Source organism: Anabrus simplex, chromosome 2 (assembly GCF_040414725.1).
Source record: "Anabrus simplex isolate iqAnaSimp1 chromosome 2, ASM4041472v1, whole genome shotgun sequence".
Taxonomy (NCBI): Eukaryota; Metazoa; Arthropoda; class Insecta; order Orthoptera; family Tettigoniidae; genus Anabrus; species Anabrus simplex.
Window position 1 is genome coordinate 989,922,663 of NC_090266.1, and position 26,745 is coordinate 989,949,407.

At 41.5% G+C, this 26,745-nt stretch overlaps 1 protein-coding gene across 3 annotated transcripts in view; it reads right to left on the minus strand.

Annotated features, from left to right (window-relative positions):
* LOC136863234 (CD151 antigen) overlaps nucleotides 1-26,745 on the minus strand; it is a 438,193-nt gene that overhangs the window by 253,052 nt on the left and 158,396 nt on the right. Inside the window, exon 1 of one of the 3 annotated variants that reach the window (XM_067139611.2) lies at nucleotides 9,535-9,643. The exons of the other annotated variants lie outside the window; for them this stretch is intronic. The gene's annotated coding sequence lies outside the window, so the exon portion shown is untranslated. Of the gene's footprint in view, nucleotides 1-9,534; nucleotides 9,644-26,745 lie in introns of those variants that run through there. 3 annotated transcript variants of the gene reach the window in all.

A 26,745-nucleotide genomic window follows, 5' to 3' on the forward strand; every position in this document is an offset into this window, starting at 1 on the left:
CAGATATCTGCGCCAAGTTATTGTTAAAGAAACAGTGGAAATTGGTACCAAATATCACATTTTAGACCTAATTATTCCTGTTGCTGTCTCTTCCACAAAACGATCATTTTCGAAACTGAAACTAATAAAGAACTACCTACTCAATGTTTATGAGTCAAGGCAGACTCTGTGAACTCAGCCTCCTCAGGCTCGAACGTGTCATCCATGGATATAATTGAAATCGTCAATGCCTTTGCATCGCAGAAAGTTTAGAATCAAGTGTGAGTACAGCAAAGTTTTAAAACAATGTAAGCACAAAATATATGAACTTATATGTATTTATGTTGTATTTCAATCCCCACAAAATATTCGACTTTCAAAATAAAATCTGTTAATAAATGAATTAGTTTTTTAATCTTAGAGCAAGTCCTTCGTATATACTGAATGGATGTAGATTGCATTAAAGTATCTGCCTTATTTAAATGAATGAGTGTTATTGATAGGTTTTATACGATTTCTTTCAGCGGAACGCAGTTTTGTTTCCTGCAGGCGGGGCCGTGTCATATTCGTTACGCCTCTGGTCGTAAACCACGAACAGCACGTCGCGGAGAAGCAGCAGTATGTGGCCGAACACTGTCCAGCTGATCATCTTCCCGTTGCAGGTATGGTAGCAAGACGGGTCGAAAACGTTGAATACAGCAAGCACTGTTTAACGAATCCTCCAAAAAACGTAAGAAGTGAATAGGAACTGTAGGTTACTGCACACCACGATGACAGGAGTTGGGCCCGTATATCGAGGGCGAGTACACTCGAAAATCAAGGTTACCAGATCAGCGTCACACACATAAACGGCCATCACTTGTTTGAAGGCAGAATATGATCTTATCACTAAACACAACATTGGCCGTGTGCGTAGAGGCGCGCGGCTGAGCTTGCATCCGGGAGATAGTAGGTTCGAATCCCACTATCGGCAGCCCTGAAGATGGTTTTCCGCGGTTTCCCATTTTCACACCAGGCAAATGCTGGGGCTGTACCTTAATTAAGGCCACGGCCGCTTCCTTCCAACTCCTAGACCTTTCCTATCCCATCGTCGCCATAAGACCTATCTGTGTCGGTGCGACGTAAAGCCCCTAGCGACAACAACTAAACACAACAGAGCGCTAGTCCATTCCCCAGGCGATTCTTGACTGAAACCACAGGCCACGAGCACGGCCGTGTTGTGACAGAAGTGTTCCACGTTTTAAGGGGCCCATTCACAGTCGAGCGGGTTGGCGAGCCCGTTCGTGACCTTGGTCGCACTGACCGGCTCGAAGGTGTATGGGGGGTTGTTGAGGGTTGGGCTCGAGGTTGGGTCCGTGTTGGCGGTTCGACTGCTAAACCAGCGAACCCGACCGGTTCGCCAACCCGTCAGTGTGTGTATGGCCACTACCTGACCGGCTCACTGTGGTTTCGTCTGTAGCTTAATTTGGTTTCTGTGTGAGTTAATTAGGCCTACCTCGAATAACAATGACTTTTGAGAAGAATAAGCAGTTCCGGGAAGAATTTATTGAAATGTACGGGGCGAGTCCTGAAGCTTCCCCATCCTTGCGTCACGCAATGCCTTCCATGTGTTAATGCGACATTCGAACGCTAATAATAATAATAATAACAATAACAACGACAACAACAACAATAATAATAGTAATTTGAAGAAGAAGAATCCATGGTCTCCCGATACTCTCGTACAAATATTATTAGCCTATAGACCATTGTGCTATGACATATATGACTCTCGCGCCTCTGCACTTAACTTGTTGATACTGTGTCATGAGTAGTAGTGAAATAACATTTCCCAAACTAATCACTTTCAAAAGAATATTACGTTTGTTTTATAAAAACTATCTTATAATACATCACAATCAAAATTGTGTAGGCCCACTTACGTGCAAATATTCCGACTGCAACGTATCGAAGATTGCCCAACACGTCTCAGGAATGATTTTTCCAAGTAGCTGAGGAGATATTACACTGCAAAATTTCAGGTCTTCATAACTTTTCCCTGTCGCTAGAAATCGCAATGACCGAGCTCGATAGCTGCAGTCGCTTAAGTGCGGCCAGTATCCAGTATTCGGGAGATAGTAAGTTCGAACTCCACTGTCAGCAGCCCTGAAGATGGTTTTCCGTGGTTTCCCATTTTCACACCAGGCAAATGCTGGGGCTGTACCTTAATTAAAGCCACGGCCGCTTCCTTCCCACTCCCAGCCCTTCCCTGTCCCACCGTCGCCATAAGACCTATCTGTGTCGGTGCGACGTAAAGCAACTAGCAAAAAAAAAAAAAAAAAAAAAAAAAAAATCGCAATGTTACAATTAACCTCTCTTCAGCACAGATGGTATCTCTCATGTGTGTCTCCTGTTTCTGTATGTTTGGCCGAATCAACTCCAACAATTTTTCGCAAAAACTGTCGCTATCCATACGCAGAAAGTTCTTATAATCTGCAGGTTCTTGTACGCTCAGAGTTCTTAATAGGCTAACGTGTGAAAATCGTAGTTTATCTCTCAACCATTCCTTCATTCACACACGTTTCTTCTTATTTACTTCATCATTGCACAAATTCTGCAACAGCTACAGCCACTTTGGAATGTTTTCGTTGGGCCATAACAAAAACTTTTTTTGCTAGTGGTTTTACGTCGCACCGACACAGATAGGTCTTATGGCGACGATAGGATAGGAAAGGCCTAGGAGTTGGAATGAAGCGACCGTGGCCTTAGTTAAGGTACAGTTCCAGCATTTGCCTCGTGTGAAAATGGAAAACCAAGGGAAAACCATCTTCAGGGCTGCCGACAGTGGGATTCGAACCCACTTTCTCTATAACAAAAACTAGGCAATGCACATAGACCTACTATTTGCAATACAAACTGGCGGACTGGTCCGCCAACGGGTTCGCCAGTGTATGGTCACCGTCGAGCCAGTCGGGTTCGGGGTGTGGATTTTATACATGGACGGGCTCGCCAACCGGCTCGACTGTGAATGGGCCCCTTAAGTTTTACTGCTCTAATTTATTCCTAGGATGACGCAAAACACACACACATCCTTATATTCAACTCTGAATGACCACACTCACTAATTGCTGTCTCTGTCCTCTTCACACAGCAGGAGGTCCGGCTCGTTGGTATTACCTGGGAGATGGGGTAATCCTGATTGACAGGCCTTTCACTTTCGCTTCTGCAAGCTCAGCCACTTTACACACAACAGACTTTCGCAGACAGGCTCGACCACAAGACTTCTGGCCACCACAACACACGATGACCATTCATTGGCTCGACTCCAGAGAAAGTCCAGTAATTCACACAGTCAAAACACAGTGGCAAAATACTGACAAATAAACAGCAACAACTCGACAGTGCTAACCAGTAGGACAATACTCCTGATTACAACAACCATTGTCACTGTTCCAAAAAAAGCACTCACACACACTACTCCAAGGCAGTACTCGCAATATTCCGTTCCGTACGCGACGATACTCTAACTCCGACGGGCCACAGTGACAACCAGCGCTACTGCCGACAAGCTACAGTCACGCATTCCACGCCGGTACACAGACAATATTCCAAAGCAGTATACACACAGCAGCCCAACACGACGCTTGACACTCTGACACAACAAAAACTCTTCGTTCAGGGGCCGATGTTAGGCCCCTTTAAAAACAAGCATCATCATCATCGTGGATCAGGCGGCAGCGCTCCGTCCTCTCACCGCTGGATTCTGTGGTTCAAATCCTGGTCACTCCATGTGAGATTTGTGCTGGACAAAGCGCAAGCGGGACAGATTTTTCTCCGGGAACTCCGGTTTTCCCCGTCATATTTCATTCCAGCAACACTCTCCAATATTATTTCATTTCATCTGTCATTCATCGATCATTGCCCCAGAGAAGTGCGACAGGCTTCGGCAACCGCCACAATTCCCATCCTCGGTCGAACAATTGGAAACAGGCTGTGGATTTTCATTTCATCATCATCAACACTCCTCGTTGAGCTTCCTCTGTGAATCAGTGGTAGAGTGTCGGCCTCCGAATCCCAAGATAGCGGATTCAAACCCGGCAGAGGTAGTCGGATTATTGAAGGGCGGAAAAAAAGTCCCTTCAACACTCCATGTCGTACGATGTCGGCATGTAAAAGATCTCTGGTGACACATTTGGTGTATATCCGACAAAATTCATTAAATCTCAGCCATAGATGCCCAAGAGAGTGTTGGTTTACTCGGTCTGCCATCTAGTAGGGCTAGAGTTAAACGAAACGTCGAGGTTGACGAGCAGACAGCCAGATGGCGTCAAATTAAAATGTCTGCACACGGTAGCTGAGACCATATTATTATTATTATTATTATTATTATTGTTATTATTATTATTATTATTATTCGTTCATATTCCGGTGGAGCAATGGTGACAGTCAACACTGCTGTCACCTCAGTCCAGTTACCGAACTCCAACACTGACTAACTGTTCGCGGTTAGTTTCCTTTTTTATAGCTCGAGTGATGAGTAGGTACCGCAATATTCACGATGTGGTTAGAGAAGGAACATTATCTTTGCACCTTCCGGAAAGCGCGCGGGGAAACAGGACGAATAGAAGATTACATGAAAAACCGGCCATGCCCTCAGGCTGGGGGGTACGACAGGGCTGGCACGCAACAAGAGAGAGCCGGGCCACACACACACACACACGTGTTCGTAGTCCTGCTGCAAGAACGGTCCCCAATGGTACGTGCCATATTCGCTCGGATATCTGGTGTGGATGTTTTACGTTCGCCAGTTATGTCCTAGCAATATCCCGATCTTGACGTGCAGTGGGTAACAATGAAATAGCGTATGGCTTTTAGTGTCGGGAGTGTCCGAGGACAGGTTCGGCTCGCCAGGTGCAGGTCTTTTGATTTGACGTCCGTAGGCGACCTGAGCGTCGTGATGAGGATTAAATGATGATGAAGACGACACATACACCCAGCCCCCGTGCCAGCGAAATTAACCAATGATGGTTAAAATTCCGACCCTGCCGGGAATCGAACCCGGGACCCCTGTGACCAAAGGCCAGCACGCTAACCATTTAGCCAAGGAACCGGACACAGTGGGTAAAATAAGTATTCATACACAATTTCGAACTATAATTATTCTGCAGTAAAGTTGTTAACGAATTATTTCTGTTATGTGTACGCCTGTGTTTGGCATGATAAATTAAGACATAATTATGATGCACGCGTAATACTTTTCCTTTGTAAACAACAATAGTCATATAGCGCCAGCAAAATAAGTATTATGCAGACACATTGCATTCAACGACAAACACTTTCCTGCACGTCGAACACTTTGCTCCTAGTCCCGCAAACGTGTACAGAATACGTCATTGTTTATAAGCAAAAGTAAAGTTCAATGGGTCACCGACAGGGTGGGTTGACCACCGGTGCTAAAGCAGAGTTGTTTCTGTTATGGCAAGGAGAGACCAGCTATCGGAAAACTGCTGTCAAGCTGACTTTATGTCATGCGACTGAAGAACGTGATTCTAAGAACGCAGTGCCAACCATCAAACATGGGTTAGGACATGTCATGGTAAGGGGGTGTGTGAGCTGCGATGGTGTGGGAGAACTGGTTGTTATCGTGAGTAACTGGGATGCCACAGGGTATGTAAACATACTCTGCAATAATCTGCACTGGTACAAAATTAGGTAACCAGGACTCGTTTATTTTCAAACAGAACAATGACCCAAGCACCCAGCCTGCATAGCGAATGAATAGTTGCTGTACTATGTTCGTGAGCAACTGCCAACACCTCCACAATCACCAGACGTTAACACATTATTGGAGGGCGAGCACGGGAAAGGAAATGTTCATGAAGGGAAATTTCAAAGAAGAATGGTCTCAGATTGATCAAGAAACGACAGCGATACTTGTAGGCCCCGTGCCAAGAAGACCATAGTGAACGCAAGGTACAAAGTACTGATATAAAAATTCCAGTGTTACTTAAAGATCTGCTGTACAAAAACTTAATACAATGATTACTTTTTTTGCTGAGAGGAAGTCATTTTTATTTTGTTTAGTTATAAAGACATAAGTGACTGATACGTGAACTTTATCTTCGGCATATCGTTCATGTAATACTGAAAGAATGAGTTTCCTTTTCATTAAAGGTCTGTTACAAGAGATGTGAACAATGTATGAATAACCATTTTACCCAACGTATGTCTGTACTACACGGCCGCCCCGAACCTCGTCTGCAGCGAATACACTCTGGAAAATGAAGCTAACCAGGTCGGCGTCGCACATGTAAACGGTCATCACTCGCTTGAAGGCAGAACCTGCTCTTATCACTAAGCACAACAGAGCGCCATTCCATTTTCCAGACGATTCATGCCTAGCAACAAAGGAGACAAGCACGACCATGGTGTAACAGGAGAGGAAGCCGAGCCAGAAGCACATATGTTCGAGGTCCTGATCAACTGACCACCGTTGGTAACATCGCCACATTACGGATGCATGTATGACCAACGTGTCCAGCAATACATCCATCTCGCTTCGTGAAGTCGCATGGTGCGACCCCTCTTCAAACGGCTGTAACAGCACAAGAGGACCACGAGACTGCTTTCGTGGTACGGCTGTAGATTGACTGATCCACGGGTAAACAATAGGTCATCATTCGGGTTCAGATAAATGGTGATGCGAGCGTGCAACAAGTGGCTTGCATGCGCGTGAAGCGGTATGCAACACGGTCACGCGTAGTCTTCCAAAATAGATCCTATTTTTCTTTTTTTGCTATTGGCTTTACATCGCACCGACACAGATAGGTCTTATGGCGACGATGCGGCAGGAAAGGACTGGTGTGAAAATGGGAAACCACGGAAAACCATCTTCAGGGCTGCCGACCGTGGGGTTCGAACCCACTATCTCCCGAATACTGTATACTGGCCGCACTTAAGCGACTGCAGCTATCGAGCTCGGTAAAATAGATTCATCGGACGATGAGAGTTTTAAATGGAAAGTAGTGTTTACGATTTTTTCTATACATTCAGTTGTGATATGAAAGGAATGAGTGAACGGATATTTTACTGAGAGAAGAAGAGAGAGAATATAAAGGTATATTTCCTGATCTACTCAAACAGCCGGAAAGGTTCTTTCGATATCTCCGAATGATTCTTTTGACTTCTTATTTCATCCTGGAAAAATAACTCCCATTAATATTGAGACAATCAAACTTAGGATCAGTGTGTATCCAGAAGAAAAGCTCGTTGTTACATTAGGTAAGGTAACGGTCGTTCTGCCCGAAGGCAGGTCCGAACCTCCGCGGAGGTATTCCTGAGCCGGAGTTTACTTGCGGTAGGGTGGCCAGTTCCTTTTCGCTCCTCCATTCCCTTACCCCCCCCCCCCCCCCACCAACAGCGCGTGGCAACCCATCCAACTCCTGACCACGCCCAACGTTGCTTAACTTAGGAGATCTCACGGGATCCGGTGTTTCAACACGGCTACGGCCGTTGGCGTTGTTACATTAAGGTTAAGTTTAAGCCTTACCGAAATTTCCTACAACCTTTAAGTAAGGTGTTTTCTTAAATTATTACAGGCACTAATTTTATTTAACTTTCAAGTATGTACCGCATTGTTCGTGTATTGAAGCAATATAATATATATAACTATGCAAATTGAGAAATAGTGTTAAAATATTCAAATATTCCAGTACTGTAGTGAATGTAATTAACATTTTCATAACTGTAATTTTTTCTAACACTGGTACTTTTTAAAATAACATAAATGGCGATAAGTGACCATCATGGGCGTATAATACGTCTTTCAGCCCGTTTGGTCTAAAATTCACTCTGAGTAATTAAAAATGTGTAACTGGCATTGTAATATTTCCTTAAATATCATAAATATTACCTCTTTTCCCCACTAGAATCAAATATTCATAAAGCTAATAAATTTTGCTAAATACTTGCACGTTTGTATTCACATTAGTTTCAATATTAATTCATATCATAATAGGGAGATGCATACAACTTATGTTACAAATGCTATGCTTACATTGTCGTGTGACATTAAATATTTAAGCCTATTTACAATATAATTTATTGTGAAATAATTTTATCGTAACTTCGAGATTTATAACCTATATTTAACGTGATATTCGAGTTTGAAAACGGTATACTGTAAATTCCGAAATTCAATCTGTCCTTCCTAAGTACAGTATTTATGAGGTAAGGAGGATGAAAATTTATGAAATGCACAGGTAAGCTCTCTGACACGAGATATACTACTATCGACATAAAAAGAGAACAAAACAACTGTGGTGCTACAGCCATTAGGACCTTGATCTGCCAAGTCGACTGCTGTCCGGCCAGATGGCCTGCAGACACCGGAGTTTTTCACGGTGAACGTTACGATATCCTCAGTCGTACCGCTTGCCTTTCTTAACCGGGGTGCATCTCCTCTTGTATCGACTACTTTCTCAATTGATCTAATGATGCTGAGTGAAACCTGCTTCAGGCCAGAATTATGGACTAGCCCAAAATTGAACCTAAGGCTTTCGAGTAAGAGGTGGACAAGATAGCCTTACACCACAAATCTGGGTACGAATCTTGTGGCAAAGTCGAGAAAAATCCAAAATGTTCGAAAACGTCTAGGCCCTATATTTATGCTAGAGGAATTCACTTATGATGGCGGGAGTCGAACCCCAGACACTCGACTGAGAAGCCGATGTGGTACCTATCGGCAACTGTTAACACCTCACGTTATCCGCGTATAAACATATATACCCGCCTACGTGTAAGTAAAGAAAAAACTTTTAGTAATTTGCAGTTACGTGGTCATCCGTGTGCACGGGTTTGAGCAACATCACTTACTCTTGTACCCAAAACACGGTTTACACCCTGAAGCCTACTTAAAACATCCATCAATGTCTCTACAAACCAGGTGAACCCATGTTCAATTGGACATAGGGTGTTGCAATTTTTTCGGCAGTGTATAAGGCCTAGAGCACAACGTGGCATTCCCTAAAATTGAATACCGAGTTTCGAAAAATTCTGTTCATCCCTTTCGTGACAGACAGACAAAAAAACTGAATGGAACTTACTTTCGACTGCTGTACACCTAAGCCAAGAGAAGTACGAAATATGAGGCATACGTCTGAAGTGTGCAGATAAAATTATAATCCTAGTTATACAGAGCGAAAAATTCACTCCCTGGCTGAGTGGTCAGTGTAGTTGTCTTCGGTTCAGATGACTCCAGGTTCGATTCCCAGCCAGGCCGGTTATTTTAGTCATATTCATGTAGCTCGGTGACTGTGTATTCGTGTACATACATTCATTTTCATACAATACAACACATCACCCTACTAACCACCACAGAAACGCATAATAAGGAATACATCTCTTCACATAGGGTAGGTGTCAGGAAGGGGATCCGGCCGTACGAATGAGATTAATCCATATACAGTGCCGACTCCAAATAATTGTGAAAAAGGCCATGGAAAGGGGGAAGAAACAGAGCGGATTAACAGGAGAGTTCATTATGGAAATGGGTAGGAGAGAGTTTCATGTACGTACCGATGTCAACATGATGTCTGCACTTGGAGCAACGGGCTTGTAAGACGCTGCGCTGTTCTGATGCAAAAGTTCCTCCCCAGGGTACCTCCTTTAGCTCAGTGAATGTGCCTCCGCTGGAATGGCAAGCTTTATGACCGAGTTCCGGCGAGGAAGTAAACACATAAATAGTTTATAGCCTGCGTGACTTCTCTCCCACTGTACCTGGGCCCACCCTCACCTTCTGGGCATTTCAACTCAGTAACCCTGCAAGCAATTCCTCCTCAGATTGGTATAGCGACATTATTTGGAGGTGAAAATGAGATGTCAAATTAATATATTATTTAGATATTAAGTTATTTGAATTTATGAATGACGGGCCGAGTGTCTCAGACGGTTGAGGCGTTGGCCTTCTTACCTCAACTCGGCAGGTTCGATCCTGTCTCAGTCCGGTGGTATTTGAAGATGCTCAAACACGTCAGCCTCATGTCGGTAGATTTACTGGCATTCGGGAGATGGTGGGTTCGAATCCCACTGTCGGCAGCCCTGAAGATGGTTTTCTGCGGTTTCCCATTTTCACATCAGGCACATCACTTCAGGCTGTACCTTAATTAAGGCCACGGCCGCTTCCTTCCCAGTCCTAGCCCTTTTCTGTCCCATCGTCACCATAAGACCTATCTGCGTCGGTGCGACGTAAAGCCAATAGAAAAAATATTTACTGGCACGTAAAAGAACTCCTGCGGGACTAAATAATTCCGGCACTTCGGCGTCTCCGAAAACCGTAAATGTACTTGTAAGTGAGACATAAAAGCCAATGACTTTATTATTATTATTATTATTATTATTATTATTATTATTATTATTATTATTATTATTGTTGAATTTATGAGTAAGGACAATAATCTTTTGGCCTCAATAGGCATTCACATTAGACGTCATTTAGGCTGCCTGCATGTATAATTCAATGTTCCCTTTACTCTAGTAAGTGCCAGAGAAATATAAATATTATTGGGCGACCTACTGCTGAATTTATTTTGTCCGATAAACACCAGAGATATTTTACATGCGGACATCGTACGTCAGAGTGCCGAGCCTATTTCTTGCCATCGTTAAAAAATCTGACAGAGAAAGTTTAGATCGTACGCTGCAACCTTTTCTTCCTTTTACTTCAAGTATGGACCATGAACACTTCTGATAACCTGTGTCTCCGTAATGTCTGGACTGATATATACTGTACTTCTATCATTAAAGGCGTGTTTTATACTCATCGCATATTCATGCGCATCTATCCGTCTACATGTTCTTTAACTTATCGCTTAATCTCACTACCCGTTCTTTCCAACGCTGTGTGTATCGCAATTCCATCGCTTCAGTCCATGTCAGTAGATTTCCGGCACGTAAAACCACTTCCAAGGGACAAAATTCCGGCATCGCGGCATCTCTGAAAACCGTAAACGTAGCGTGACGTAAAATTAATAACATCATCGCTATTATTATATAACGAAAGTTATTCTAGTGACACAAGAGTGACGACCTACTAATTACTAACTAACGCATAAAAACCCCACGGCACTTAACGCCCTTGAAAGGGCCTTCGCCTGCCCAGCGACCGCTGCTCAGCCCGAAGGCCTGAAGATTACGAGAGACCGTGTGGTCAGCACGACGCATCCTCTCGGCCGTTATTCTGGGCTTTCGAGACCGGGGCCGCCATCTCACCGTCAGATAGCTCCTCAATTATAATCACGTAGGCTGAGCGGACCTCGAACCAGCCCTCAGGTCGAGAGAAAAATCTCTGCCCTGGCCGGGAATCGAACCCAGGGCCTCCGGGCGAGAGGCATGCACGCTACCCCTACACCACGGGGCCGGCAATAAAAGGACTAATATTCCTGGTGAACTGACCAATAACCCCATATTCAAACCCATTTCAGTATAATATGAACATCTGACCAACCATTCATACTCGTTCCTCAACATACCGTTCTGCATTCCAGCGACTCAGCGCATCCATCGGCATGCATCAAAATCCATCGAATCAATGACGTCATTGAGGCAGTTGAGTACATAATTTTGCGATAAGTTTCAAAACACGCCCCAAGTGAGGCTACGATTGTGAAGGAAGCGGCTGTAGTTTAAACGTTACGAACCACTCCCGTAACTGTCAGACGTTTAAGCAGTGTTGTCAACCCATTCATCTTTTCTCCGCTAAATTTTAGTTGAAAATCCGCTAAATTCCACTAAATTTCGAACTGAAGCAAAATAGCATCTACCAGCTGTTTTAATAAAAGAGTAACTCAACACTCACCAGTTTCAGAACAGGAGATCATCATCTTCTTCTCCGCGCACTATATGCTCTGAAGCAGATGTACTGAATTGAGGTCCTGTGGTTTCATGTGAAGCCACATGGTACTCTTCTTTTTCAAAGAATATGCTGGCAGTTCACAGTAGCAAAGACCATACGGAGATTTTCAAATCTACTTCGAAAGTATTTTCACTTTCATTACTGTTTTCATTGTTTTTTGATAAGTGCGGAAAGAATTAATGTCAATTTCGCATTTATATTGCACTGCCAATACACGCACCGTCCGTATTGGGATCACTGGGAAGATCAACCAACTAGTATTTTAAAGTTTAATTATTTAACTACTCGTTACGAAATATCTGACTAGTTTTTAACCTTTTCTTTCGACGTACCAAAAAGAACTTGATGTCAAAAAAAACACGATATCATACACGACACTATCCGGCTCATCAAGAGTACAGTAACGATTGTAACAAATACTGACTGAAGCTGTGGGCCAGAGCTGGTCTAGAAAACGAGTGGTAGTATGCAGCATATGTTAATACAACAGGCATAAGTCAGTAAACTATTATGCCGTACTAAGTTCTATTTTTTTCTCTCCTGGTGATGAAAGGTGATATTGTTAACGCTGAAAATCGCTAAAAGAAGTTTGAAAATCAGTCAAAAATTCCGCTGTCCGCTAAATGGAAAATTTATCCGCTGTTCCATTTAAAAATCCGCCAAATTTGGCGGAAAATCCGCTGAGTTGGCAACACTGTGTTTAAGTGGGAAACTAGAGAAAGCTAAGATGGCTGGGCCTGATATGTAAGCCCACTTCTCAATAGAAAAATAAGAAGCTAATTACCAAAAACATGTTTTCAAGACAGTAAGTTACAATAAAATTGCATTCAGTGATTTCATTTTATAGACTTACAATCCTTCTCCTCTGCTTTTTCCAAACCGTGTTGAGGTAGCGGGTGCCATGTGTGTCGCACATATGTAGGTCTGGCCCAGTTTTACGGCCAGATGATCTTCCCGACATGAACCCTACGTGGAGGTATATATTCACTATTGCGTATTTCAGTGGTGGTGGACATGGAAGTACATATTTCTCTGAAATTGCTAGGTGTACCTGAGTCCATCAGTGAACGACTTGCATTAACGCATTCAGAAATAAGTCTCTATCTCTATATATAAAAGAACATGTCCTGACTGACTGACTGACTGACTGACTGACTGACTGACTGATTCATCATCGCCGAGCCAAAACTACTGGACATAAAGAAATGAAATTTTGAGGATCCATTTATATTACAACGTAGGTGCTCGCTAAGGGGGGATTTTTGGATATTCCGTCGCTAAGAGGGTAAAAAGGGGGGTGAATTTTTAAAATGAGTATCTATATCTCAAATCTTTAAAAGTTTACAGATGTAAAAATTGGTATTTAGAATCTCCCTTAAAAATAAAGAATCACGCATTTTTTGTTTTCTGAAAATCACAATAGGAGGGGTGTAAAGGATGAAAAAAGGGTTGAATGCCTTTAATGAGAATACTTATATCTCAGAAAATGAAGATATTACAGGCCTGAAAACTGGTATTTAGGATATCCTTTTAAAAATAAAGAAACATGTAGTTTTCTTTGTTTTTGGAAAATCCAATTAATGGGGGTTAAACAGGAATGACAAATTGGGGTGAATTTTTAGAAAGACACTATCTACAGTATATCTCAGAAACGTAAAATATTACAGACGTAAAAATTGGTATTTGGAATCTCCTGTAAAAAGTAAAGAAACATAGGCTTAGGTGATTTGTTTTTTTAAACTCCACTTAAGGGGAACTAAAAAGGGGGTGAAATTTTAAAATGAGCATTTCTATAGTATATCTCAAAAACTTAATATGTTACAGAAGTGAAAAATAGTATTTTTATCTCTATTAAAAATAAAAAAAACATTTATTTTTTGTTTTCGGAAAAACCACTTGGGTTGGCGGAGGGAGGGCGTGGTAAAAGTGACTGAAAATGGGGTTGAATTCTCTTAATTAGGATACTGATATCTCAAAAACTGAAGATGTTACACGCGTGAAATTTGGTATTTGGAATCTCCTTTAAAAATAAAGAAATACTATTTTTTGTTTTCGGAAATCCACATAAGGGGGGGGGGGGGGAAATTGAAAATTAGTTGAATTATTTGTATGAAGATACTATTATCTCAAAAACGAAAGATTTTGCAGACGTGAAAATTGATATTTGGAATCTGCTTTAAAAATAATGATACATGTATTCTCGGAAAATCCAATGAAAGAGGGGGGTGAAAGAATTGATAAATTAATTGAATTAATTGTATGAGGATACTTCCATCTAATAAAAACTAATGTCGTTAAAGACATGAAAATTGGTATTTGGATATCCTTCAAAAACAACGAAAAACGCGTTTCTTTGTGGGAAATCATCTTGGGGGGGCGGGAGTGAAAAGGAGTTGAATTCCTTTCATGAGGACACATATCTCAAAAACTGAAGATGTTAGAGTCGTGACAATTGGTATTTAGAAGATCCTTTACTATTAAAGAAACAAGTATTTTTTGCCGGAAAATTCACTTGGGGGGGGGGGTTGAAAGGAAGTGAAAAAAGTGAATTCTTTTTATGGGGATACTTATATCTCAAAACTGAAGGTAACATACGTGAACATTGGTATTTGGAATCTCCTTTAAGCATAAAGAAACACGCCTTCGTTTATTGGAAGGGGGGGGGGGGGGATCATTTTAACGGCGGTGGGGTGAAAAAGGAGTTGAGACCAATTGATTTTACTGTTCATAATGTACTTGATTCTGATCATAAACCGATCATTTTTAATCTTTCCTGGGTTCGTTTTAAGAGCCATCTTTTCCTTTGGAGAGCTTAAAGTAAGATTACAGTAGATTCTCCTGGCATATAAATAAAAATTTAAACACATTTGAAATAAACGATAGGAATGATATTGACCTTGCAATTGTTCACCTCTACAATAAGGTCAATAATGCACGGATGTATATCATTCGTATCGCCAGAAATCCTGCGCACTTGCCTACGCGCGACAATGGTGCTGGTCACATTGTCAGCAATGACAATGGCAGCAGATGTAATTTAATGCCAAGTAGCGGTCTTGCATCTTGCTGCGGGGTCGAGAATAATAATAATAATAATAATAATAATAATAATAATAATAATAATAATAATAATAATAATAATAATAATAATAATAATAATAATAATAATAATCTAAATTCAACTAATATCACCCACCCTAATAATAATAGTAATATTCTGGACCGTCATCAAAATGTGCGGACCGCGCTGGAAACGGGTCCTGCCAAGTCTTGCTCCTTGGCTGAACGGTCAGTGTAGCGACCTTCCATTCACACGTTCCTGGGTTCGATTCCCAGCCGCACCGGGAATTTTAGTCGCGTCTGGTTCGGGGACTCTGTGTGTGCGTTCGTCCTCTCCGTACACACACAGCACACCACACTATTAGCAGGCCACATAGAGATACAATACCTGCAGTCCGGTCGCGGGTTCAGTACCGCCAAGGCATCCCAGACGACACCACGCCTCATCTCCTCAAGGATTTGATCCATATTAAAAGTGCTTATAGGAAAATATGGCTAAGATTTAGAACCCAACTGACCGGGCGGGATACCTGGAGCTAGCCCGGGAAGTACGAAATCGATTGCTGCAAAGAAACGTTGAAAAATGGGAGGAATTTGACCGTCAGATCGCGAAATTTGGCGGATTATACTGTATATAAAATGTTAAGCATTCAATTATAAATTTCAGTATAATACCGTAGCGAAGCACGGGTATATTGCTAGTAGTTTATAAAATGACAAGTCTTGCTCCTTGGCTGAACGGTCAGTGTAGCGACCTTCCATTCACACGTTTCTGGGTTCGATTCCCAGCCGCACCGGGAAGTTTAGTCGCGTCTGGTTCGGGGACTCGCTGTGTGTGTTCGTCCTCCCCGTACACATAAAACACACCACACTACTAGCAGGCCACAGAGAGACACAATACACCCCTTCAGATGAAGTTGGCGTCAGGAAGGGCATCCGGTCGTAAAGCTGGGCCAAATCCACATCTAGTGTCGACCCCAAGTAATGGAAAAAACCAGAAGAAGGAAAGAAAAAGTATTGGGAATGCAAAGTAAATTTGTTCTGGGTTGTATTCTTTTTAATGGACCCAAACCTGCCACACCCGCGTGGTGTAGGGGTAGCGTGCCTGCTTCTCGTCCGGAGGCCCCGGTTTCGATTCCCGGTCGATTCGAGGTCCACTCAGCATACGTGATTAGCATTGAGGAGCTATCTGACGGTGAGGTGGCGGCCCCGGTCTCGAAAGCCCAAAATAACGGCTGAGAGGATGCGCCGTGCTGACCACACGGCCCCTCGTAATCTGCAGGCCTTCGGGCTGAGGAGCGGTCGCTGGGCAGGCCAAGGCCCTTTCAAGGGCGTTAAGTGCCGTGGGGGAGGGGGGGGGGGGGAGAGTGTTAAACCTGCCACACGGCAAGGCATTCAAGCAACTCACACATCATACTAAAAAAGAAAAGTACAGCTTATTATAACAATATCGGGGGATATGGCGTACCATTGACTATAGAGCAGTGCAGGTCTGCGAGTAACCTTTGGTGCAGTGTTATCAAACATAGAAGGTGCAGAGGGGTAGTTTAGATGTCTATTGCTTTTCCTTGCTACCTTAAGGACACACAGTGATGTTATCAACGACATAAGCTATCCTCACTACCCTTACTAGCAGCAGGACAGTGATCTGATCCCTAGAGAATCAGCAAGAAATCATGTTCCGGACAATATGTTTCCACAGCACGTCACAAGTCGCTGTCTTTCTGCTGGATTGAGTTGCCCAGCCCATTCTGTTCACCTCAAATCTTCACCTCAGTGTACTGTCTTTAAATCCCTTCAGAGATTTTTGACTAAAACATTTCACTTCGTAGGAGGACTCCACAATCATAACTAACCGATCTATTAAACAACATTCTGCAATATTTTGGGAATCTTTTATTCCCTCTTTAAGATATTATTATTATTATTATTATTATTATTATTATTATTATTATTATTATTATTATTATTATTATTATTATTATTATTATTAGTTGGTTCTTCCCCCGGATTCAGCGAAGGATCCCACCTCCACCGCCTCAAGAACAGTTCCCTGGAGCTTGAAACTTTGGGTCGGGGATACAACTCGGAAGGAAGATCAGTACCTCGTCCAGGCGGCCTCGCCTGCTATGCTGATCTGGGGCCTTGTACGGGGATGGGAAGATTGGAAGAGAGAAGGAAGCGACCATGGCCTTAAGTTAGGTACCATCCAGGCATTTGCCTGGAGGAGAAGTGGGAAACCACGGAAAACCACTTCGAGAATGGCTGAGGAGGAAATCCAACCCCCCCCCCCCACTCTCTACCCAGTTGACCTCCCGAGGCTGAGTGGATCCCGTTCCAGCACTCGTACCACTTTTCAAATTTCGTGACAGAGCCGGGAATCGAACCCGGGCTTCAGGGTGGCAGCTAATCACACTAACCACTACACCACAGAGGCGGACGTATTATTATTATTATTATTATTATTATTATTATTATTATTATTATTATTATTATTATTATTATTATTATTATTATTTTCTTTACAATTCGCTTTTCGTCGAACCGACGATGGGATCGGAAAGGGCTAGGAGTGAGAAGGAAGCGGCCGTGGCCTTCGTTTGCCTGGTGTGAAAATGGGAAACCACGGAAAACCATCTTCAGGGCTGCCGACGGTGGAGCTCGAACCCACTATCTCCTGGATGCAAGCCCACAGCTTATTATTATTATTATTATTATTATTATTATTATTATTATTATTATTATTATTATTATTATTATTAACAAATATTAGACTATGGTGTTGTATTAATGGTTAAAGTGGTTTGGGTCACGACGTGGAAATTCTTGAGCATGATGACTTTAAATTTCTCAGAATAGTAATTAACTACAACAAGAAAGTAGCTATTAAAGGAGTATATCGGTCGCATATCACTAGCAGCGATTTTCCAGTACGTTAGAGTATTATATCCAGGAGAGATGCCATGTTGGAACCGAACTGATAATTGGGAACACAAATATAGACCTTTAAAATGAACACGACTGTGACGAATATCTAAACATTTTGCAAGAAAATAATTTCCAGTTTCTAATAAACAATCCTGCCCGGCGACGTAAGACCTATCTGTGTCGATACGACGTAAAGCCACTAGAGAAAAAAAAAAAAAGATCCTGCCAGAGTATTTGGTACAAGTAAATCCTGTACTGATCATGCTTTGATCAAAATAGATTGAGAAATGACTTCATTACATCTATCAACTCTCAACGTAAAATTTCTGATCATTTCGCTACAATAGTAAGCCTAAACATTTAAAATGCCCTGGTCCCTGGTAATATACCAAATTTTCGACGTAACTGTTTCAAAATAGATCACATTGAGCTCAGAAAAACATGAACTGTGGAGACACCTTAAGTAGCAATGATTTAGATATTAAACTTAATACATTCATGAACACAATTAGAAGCTGTATGAGAATGTGCGTTGCACAATTGAAATCAAAGGAAGTTAAAGGAACAGAATGGTTTACTTATGGTTTGGTGAAATCTATTCACACAAGAGACAGACATTATCAACAATCTTTAAAAACTAAAGATAAATTGGAAATTAAATAACAGTGCATGAAATATAGGAACAAACGAAATGATTTTGCATTCGGAGATAGTGGGTTCGAACCCCACTGTCGGAAGCCCTGCGGGTAGTTTTCCGAGGTTTCCCAATTTCACACCAGGCAAATGCTATAGGCAGGCTATAGATCTTCCGCATAGTTGATATTCTGTCAACTCATGGTGACAGGAACAGTTATGTTAACTTTCTTTGGAGTAACCTGGTAGGACGAAGGAAATTTGCTTTTTTTTTTTCTGGAAACTTTCAACCTTTCTCCAATGAATAGAAGCTTTCACATTATAGAAAACGCACGAAACTAGAAACAAAAATAATGTGAGGAAAATATAAACTGAAAAGATACATTTTCGTACCGGTACAGTATTTGCTTTCCCTGGTTTAGAGTCAACCAAATCAGTGGGGCCAATGTAGAAATTCCTCCACTAGACCTAGCGGTTCGAGATGGGTTCTTTTGCTAGTGGCTTTACGTCGCACCGACACCGATACGTCTTATGGCGACGATGCGATAGGAAAGGCCTAGGAGTTGGAAGGAAGCGGTCGTGGCCTTAATTCATGTACAGCCCCAGCATTTGCCTGGTATGAAAATGGGAAACCACGGAAAACTATCTTCAGGGCTGCCGACAGTGGGGTTCGAACCCACTATCTCCAGGATGCAAGCTCACAGCCGCGCGCCTCTAACCGTACGGCCAACTCGCCTGGTCGAGATGTTTCTAGCAGAGGGATTTTTAAAAATCTAGTATTCATGTAGGGATGTAATGGTTATTTCAACTTTTTCTAGTGGCATAGAATCATACCTTCTCATTTAAGATAAAGAATTTAGCGGATTTTTGTGTCTTGGTTGTCGGTTTTCCATGCAACTATGTTGGCCAGGTTGAAAACACAAGTGCTAAGCGGGAAGTACACATATGGTTACTGTTTACTGTTTGTTTTAGTGTGTCGTAACGGTGCAATAGGCTGTTCTACGTTTTGTATTATTATTATTATTATTATTATTATTATTATTATTATTATTATTATTATTAGAGTGCTATTAGAGTGTGATGTTATGTGCTCAAATTATGAAGGTAAGTTCAGGCTTTGGAATTCCTGGAAAGGGAACGTATTATGCACAAAAGAAAGGAGAGGAAAGTTGGTACGCTGTAGACAGTCAGCAAACAAGCTGGCGGGTGTGTTCAACAGGGGTAGTCATTCCAGCCCGTGCTACCTGCCAATACCTGCGTTCTCCAGCTTCTAACAATCTTTTGTTACGGGCATACCTGCCTGTTTGTGAACAACGCGGGTCACCCTCCCCCACTCCCAGTGTCCAGTATATCATTGCAAGTGCTCTTCTAGGGATTATTTCGCTTATAACGAGAAGCTTCAAGATGCCGTAGTCCTAACCTGTGAGTTACTCGTCTAATCGACCTGCTAACATTGAAGAGAAATCTCCGAGATTCTACGCCAATTGTCGAAGTTATTTTTCTGTGGCATACGGGTAAAAGTAATAAGTCCAAATTCACTTTTTTTTTTTTTTTTTGCTAGGGGCTTTACGTCGCGCCGACACAGATGGGTCTTATGGCGACGATGGGATAGGAAAGGCCTAGGAGTTGGAAGGAAGCGGCCGTGGCCTTAATTAAGGTACAGCCCCAGCATTTGCCTGGTGTGAAAATGGGAAACCACGGAAAACCATTTTCAGGGCTGCCGATAGTGGGATTCGAACCTACTATCTCCCGGATGCAAGCTCACAGCCGCGCGCCTCTACGCGCACGGTCAACTCGCCCGGTAAATTCACTTATTTAATCTAACAAGTATGACAAGTAATAACATTTGGTTTGCTCCACCAATGAGTAAAACATCGTTTGTTTGTTTGTTTGTTTGTTTTTTTTTTTTTTTTTTTTTTTTGAAATATCACCAGAGTGCACAAGTAGCACTCATACATCATTTTCATTGCGTAAGGAAATAAAAGCACATGTCCATTTGTTACCTACTTGCCACAGCCAGCATTCACAATAAGTTAATTTGTCTGCATATTAGAGAATAACTTTAACTATGTATTTTTATTCAGTGCCTAGAACAGGGATGGCGAACCTTTTCCAACAAGTGTGCCATTTTAAGTCTGGTTTATTATTCTCAACTGTTGACTGTGCCACTTATTTTACGTTAAGGAATGTCTACAGCCTGGAACACCCCCCCCCCCCCACCGCGACTACCTTTCTAAATTTCCCATTATGTTTCATAATACACGTATGTTATTTATTTACTGATTAATTCATTTATTAGATACATATCTTGTAAACGCATTTGATTGCATGTTCCGTAGTCGTATCTTGCAAATACTGAAAAAAAATTTCACGTACGTAAGTTTCGAGAATACCTAATATTATTATTTTGTAAAAAGATAATAAGCTCCCACTGTAACACACTTCGTCATTAAATATTATCACCGCGCGGTCAGGTGTGCGCGGCTGTGAGTTAGTGGGTTCCAACCCCACTGTCGGCAGCCCTGACGATGGTTTTCCGTGGTTTCCCATTTTCACATCAGGTAAATTCTGAGGCCATACCGCAATTAAGGCCACGGCGGTTTCCTTCACAGTCGTACGCCTTTCCTGTCCCATCGCCGCCATAAGACCTATCTGTGTCAGTGCGACGTAAAGCAAATTATTTAATAAATTAGATACCTATATATTATGTTCATGTGGCGTGCCACGGAAATCGTGTTGGCGTGTCACTAAGTGACACGCGTGGCATAGGTTCGCCATCCCTGGCCTAGAACATAGTATTAGGACAATTTTACTATGAGTAAATACTATCAGTTTAATTTGTGTATGTAACCTCAAATAAAACTCTGTATATAGTTTTAATATTTAATTGGAGAAATCTACACAAATTTACTAACGCTGTTTTCCTGTCTCTATTAAAAGTACGATAAAATTATAAAACAACCATGCGGCAAACTTCGTGGTCTCTAAATAAAGGTTACTTTTATAACAAGGTTGTTTAAATGCTTAGGCCTGTTCTCCGTGGATTCTCGATGATATTCAGTACAGTTTTTCACTGTTAGAACCCGAAAATCCGCTCATCAATGAGGCATTGCTAAAACGCACTTGGAAGGGCTGGTGACTGCTGTTAAGTGTAGCTTTGTATTCTTCCAATCGTGAACGTAAAACTTGTTTTAGTTTCGAGTGTTTAAAAGAGTTGAGTTACCTTTAACATCCATGGTTTCAAGAAGCCGGAAAATGGCGGAGTGTTGTATCCCGCAGATACTCCCTCATATGTCATTGTTATCCATTTCTTCTCACATATTTGCACCATGTATCTTCGTATCTAAATCAGTATTTGAATGTTTAATGCTCTCTCCTGACATATATATTTACCTTACATCCATGGATGTATAAACATTTGCTCTTCTGTCCGTACATTTAGAATTTTCGGCTAATATTTCGTTGTTATTGCGAATGAGGTGAATAATGGCCGATTCCACCCTCGGTTTTATTTTTGACTCTTGGTGTGTTTGTGGAAGTATCAGCCAAATCTACGATATTGATTATTATGTATGTAGGTGTTTGAGTAAAAGGCAAACTGGTAAGAAAACTAGACTATACATTATTACAATATTCCTGAGTAAATAGGGTCTATAGGTGTCTTTTGAACATATTTTCAAACGGGTTATTTTGTCAGAAATGCGCATAAAATAAAAGTTGTTAGAAAAACTATTTTGAAGAACTTTTGCTATCCCACTTTCCTGGTAGGATGATTAATTATTGTATATCTGCCGAAACTAGTTTCTGCTCCTTGAAAAGAGCGACTATTAACAATATTTAATTATGTGACTATACTGAGTGTGGTTTTTCCCGAGGTATTTCATATTCTTCAGGAAAATTTTGGGATAATACCCGATTTCAAGTCCCGGAGCACCTATTCAAATCCTACCATTAATAACTTAATTGCAGTTACATTACACACATTACTATAGCCACCACTGGTTAACAGATATGTTTCGACACACAGAACACACGGGGATGATGGCGTACAATGTTCTAAGCCCCTGACACTAATCAACATTATTTTATTTAGAAATGCATTTATTTCTGCTTCCTCCATTCGGAGGCTGCCAAAAAGACAAAGCTTACATAAAAATTTTGATTAGTAATTGCAAGGGCCGTTTAAAATGTCTCTATAAATAGGTATACTAGAGTAAAGCCTAAATAAGAAAAATTGTATCAGTCAATAGTTATGAAATCAATGATAAATTCCTCATAGGACAAAGATATAGCTAGGAGTATAAATGATTTTTTACTATTGCTAACGATCCTTTCAGGGCTGCTAACCCAATGTCCTTAATGAATTGGTTATGCAAATTAAATTTCTTGCAAAAGTTGTGAAATGTGTGAGTAATGGTGCCTCTTGCTCCTATCATCAATCGTAAAACATCTATGGAGTCCAGATGATATTTCTCGGCATAGTATGGAATTGTGGGTTCATATATATCACATTTCTCCTTGTGTACATCATGTGGTTGAGTGGATGATGCTTCGGTTCTAATTGTGGGGTCTATTATGAACCCTTTACTTGAGCCCGGTGATATAGCTATCATGTCAATCCGCCGGTTTGACCCTGTCTGAGACAATCCATGTACCTCCTCGTGCACTGTATAGTGCTTTTCTCTCAGGGCTTCAGCAATCATAGATCTTATTCGATGATGTCGTGAATTCCTCAGGGCGTCACTAAATGGACAGGAACCCAAGACGTGACCAAGTGTTTCAATCTCACTGTGGCAACGCCGACAGTGGTTATTGTCTTGGGACCTGCCACGTAATGCACGAACTGGAACTACATTTGCTGTCAGTTTTATGGCATTTCTCCAGTCGCTGCTGGTTAAACCTTCGGGCTTTCTTACCCACTGATTTGCTGGAGTGTATTCCTTATACAGTATAACACCCTTACCTTTTTGTGGTAAGGCACACCAGGCATCGAATTCTTTCTCACGGAGTTGTTGTCGCAGGAGCGAGACTTTGACTGATTCGCGTTCAGTATTCAAGAGTAGGCCAAGTTTTTCGAAGCACTTCTTTGTTTCTGTATGGAGGTCTCTGGTATGATTGATGTGTATATTGTTGGATCGATGGAGAACTTGGCATGCGTTTATGTGCTGTAGATAAGCCTCCCAACCACACTTGAAAAGAACTGTTTATTGTCCATCACATGTGCCTTGTCTCTTCCATTACTACTCATATCTGCTAAATGGCATTTCTGTTGCAGCTGCACGAAAATTAACCCGTCAACGACGAATACAGTACCTGTTATACAGCAAGCAAAAATTATTTAAAGAAACTATCTGTGAGTGGGGAAGAAAGACAAACTGGTAGGTTGCCGGATACTTGCGGTCACGGAGATATACTTGTGCCCACTTACAAAAATTCCCGATCAGTCACAGAAGATCTACGGTCAATCCAGCAGGGAGTGGGCCTCGTCAGTTTAATCTCGGGGTATCCCCGCTAACCTGCCTGGGCTAGTGCTCATTCGCTTCGAGAACAACATTGTTTTTATTCTGAAATCGTCCGGCCTTATCGTTATATTAAGGTCCATCGCGGTTTTTTTTTCATATTAAAGGTCCAAAGTACATCCAGTAATATACGAGTATTAATATGAAGTATTTCTAATTATTTAACTTTTATATTATTTTAAGTGTCAATACACGTGGTTTGTACGGAAGCATACAGTTTTAATCTACTGTACATTACAGCTTAAAAATTTTCTCACTGGATGAAGGAGTCTTATGCTAGCGTAGTTATACTGTTTTGCTTCTGACGAAGTATCAGCATTTATATGACTTATTTTTGTTGTAACAATACTCGTCGTCATGGTAATTTGATGTTTTTGATAATTCAATCTAGTTGGATTATCCGAACCTTCAATTTCAAGTAGATAGGTATTCCTTGATACCCGATAGTCATGTCAGCAAGTGACAAAAAACCGTTTACTACCCCTGAGATGCCAGAGTCTACAAATATATGCCACCGAACCAGAACAGGTATATGCGACATTTGACTAGTTATAGGGTTCAATACATACATACATTATAAGCTGTTATACCACTGAAGATCTTCGTGAATGAACCAAGCACCTCCGTACTCGTAATCCTCTATTTGCAACTAGCACACTAGCTTCCACGTCTGTTAGGGACTTTCTAATCATTGAAAACAAAATGCCCAAAATTTGACAACAAAAATGAGAACTGTGTATAACTAGCGGCTGCATCCGTCATTGACGGCTTAGTGTTAGTACAATTACAGCAGCAATGTCATCATGAAAATGAGGTAGATATTACAAAATTAATTTCGTACTTTGTACGAGCAGACAGGCAAGCTGAGAGTTCGGTATGGCTGTTAATCTTATGATCAAAGGCCACATAAAATGCGGAATTCAATTCAGAGGTACTACCTTTCAGTTCTGAAAATCTCACATTTCTGCCGGGATTCGATCAAGCTGCGTTCGAGGAAAGCTAATTACTATGTTACTAAATTATCACCCCCTGAAATTTGCCCTTGAAATATGTTGGAGAGAACAGAACCAATTAGTGATCGCACATTTCCATGAAGGTAGATGCAGTATGTATCTCTAAAATGCATTAAAAAAGGCATTACTATTCGCGGTCCGACTCATTGGCTGAATGGTCAGCGTTGAGGCCTTCGGTTCAGAGGGTCCCGGATTCGATTCCCAGCCGGGTTGGGGATTTTAATCGTGTTTCATCAATTCTTCTGGCTCGGGGACTCGCTGTTTGTGTTTGTTCCAACACTTTCCTCTTCATATTCAGGCAACACACTACACTACCAACCACAACAGAAACACGCAATAGTGATTACATCCTTCTATATAAGGCTGGCGTCAGGAAGGGCATCCGGCCGTAAAACAGGGCCAAATCCCCATGTGCGACACAGTTCTTACCCGCGACCCCGGAGGTGGAGGGAAAGAGGCAGAAGAAGAAGATTACTATTCGGGAGATAATGGGTTCGAACCCCACTGTCGGCAGCTCTGAAGACAGTTTTCCGTGGTTTCCCATTTTCACACCAGGCAAATCCTGTGGCTGTATCTTTACTAAGGCCATTCCTAGCCATTTATTATCCCATCGTTGCCATAAGACCTATTTGTGTAGGTGAGATGTAAAACAAATTGTAAAAAACGGCATTACTATTATCACACACTCAAGGAGTGCACTGAATATATAACCACGATGTGCCAAGTCCCTAAATGGAACATTAGCAAAAACTTGAAAACTTTGAATGCATTTTCCCAGGCTTAATGTTTATATGAGAATACGCATTAGGGGACTGTGCCTACTTTACACTGAGAGTAAGAGGCTTTCTGACAGCTGCATTTATACAAACGTGGTGTTTATCTAGAAACACTATGTGGTTCAGCACGTCTTCCATACACGTGTAGCAATAATTTCACTCCCGTACTTTTCCTCGGAGATGTACTTGCAACCAATAGTGTTGTTATTCATTTGCGACTCGTTGCTAATAGCTGGCGTGTATTCGCTGTCAACAACACTTCCTACCCTGGCAGTAACCGTTTACTTTGCTGCGCGTACGACCATCAATGGGTTTCAATAAAAATGAATAACGATAAATGCATATTATCAATGTACTAGATCATGTCACATAATAATATCAATAAACAGGTGAATCAGGTCCATCGCATATTTCTTTCAATTAAAGTTCCAAAGTTCATCGAGTAAAATATGAATATAAAGTATGTATTTAACTTTATAGTAAGTGCCAATACACGTAGTTTGAACGGAAACACACACTTTTGATCTACTGTACCTTACAGCTTTGGAAAGAAATTTTCCCTCCGGGTAAAGGAGACTTATGCTGGCGTACTTGTGCTGTTTTTCTTCTGAGCCCCATATTCAACTCTCCCAGCTCAATGACCCCCGAGTGTTTTCAGAATTTTCGATTTTCTAAGGTGTCTTGCGGTTGTTAGGTTTAAATTTTACAGGATGCCTGGAAGAGCCTCATTAATTCCTATCTATATTCATTTTTATTCCTATCGTTATACATCACTACACTTCGACTTCCATCTTTCAGTATACATTGCCTCCTTAATACTTAAACAATTTCCCTCAACACTTTCACAGGGATTAAATTTAAAAATTCGTTTGGACTTTCAGGAAACTTATAAGCCCACGAAAATTATACGCTTTGAAAAAATGTTTAACACTGGGTGAATAAATACT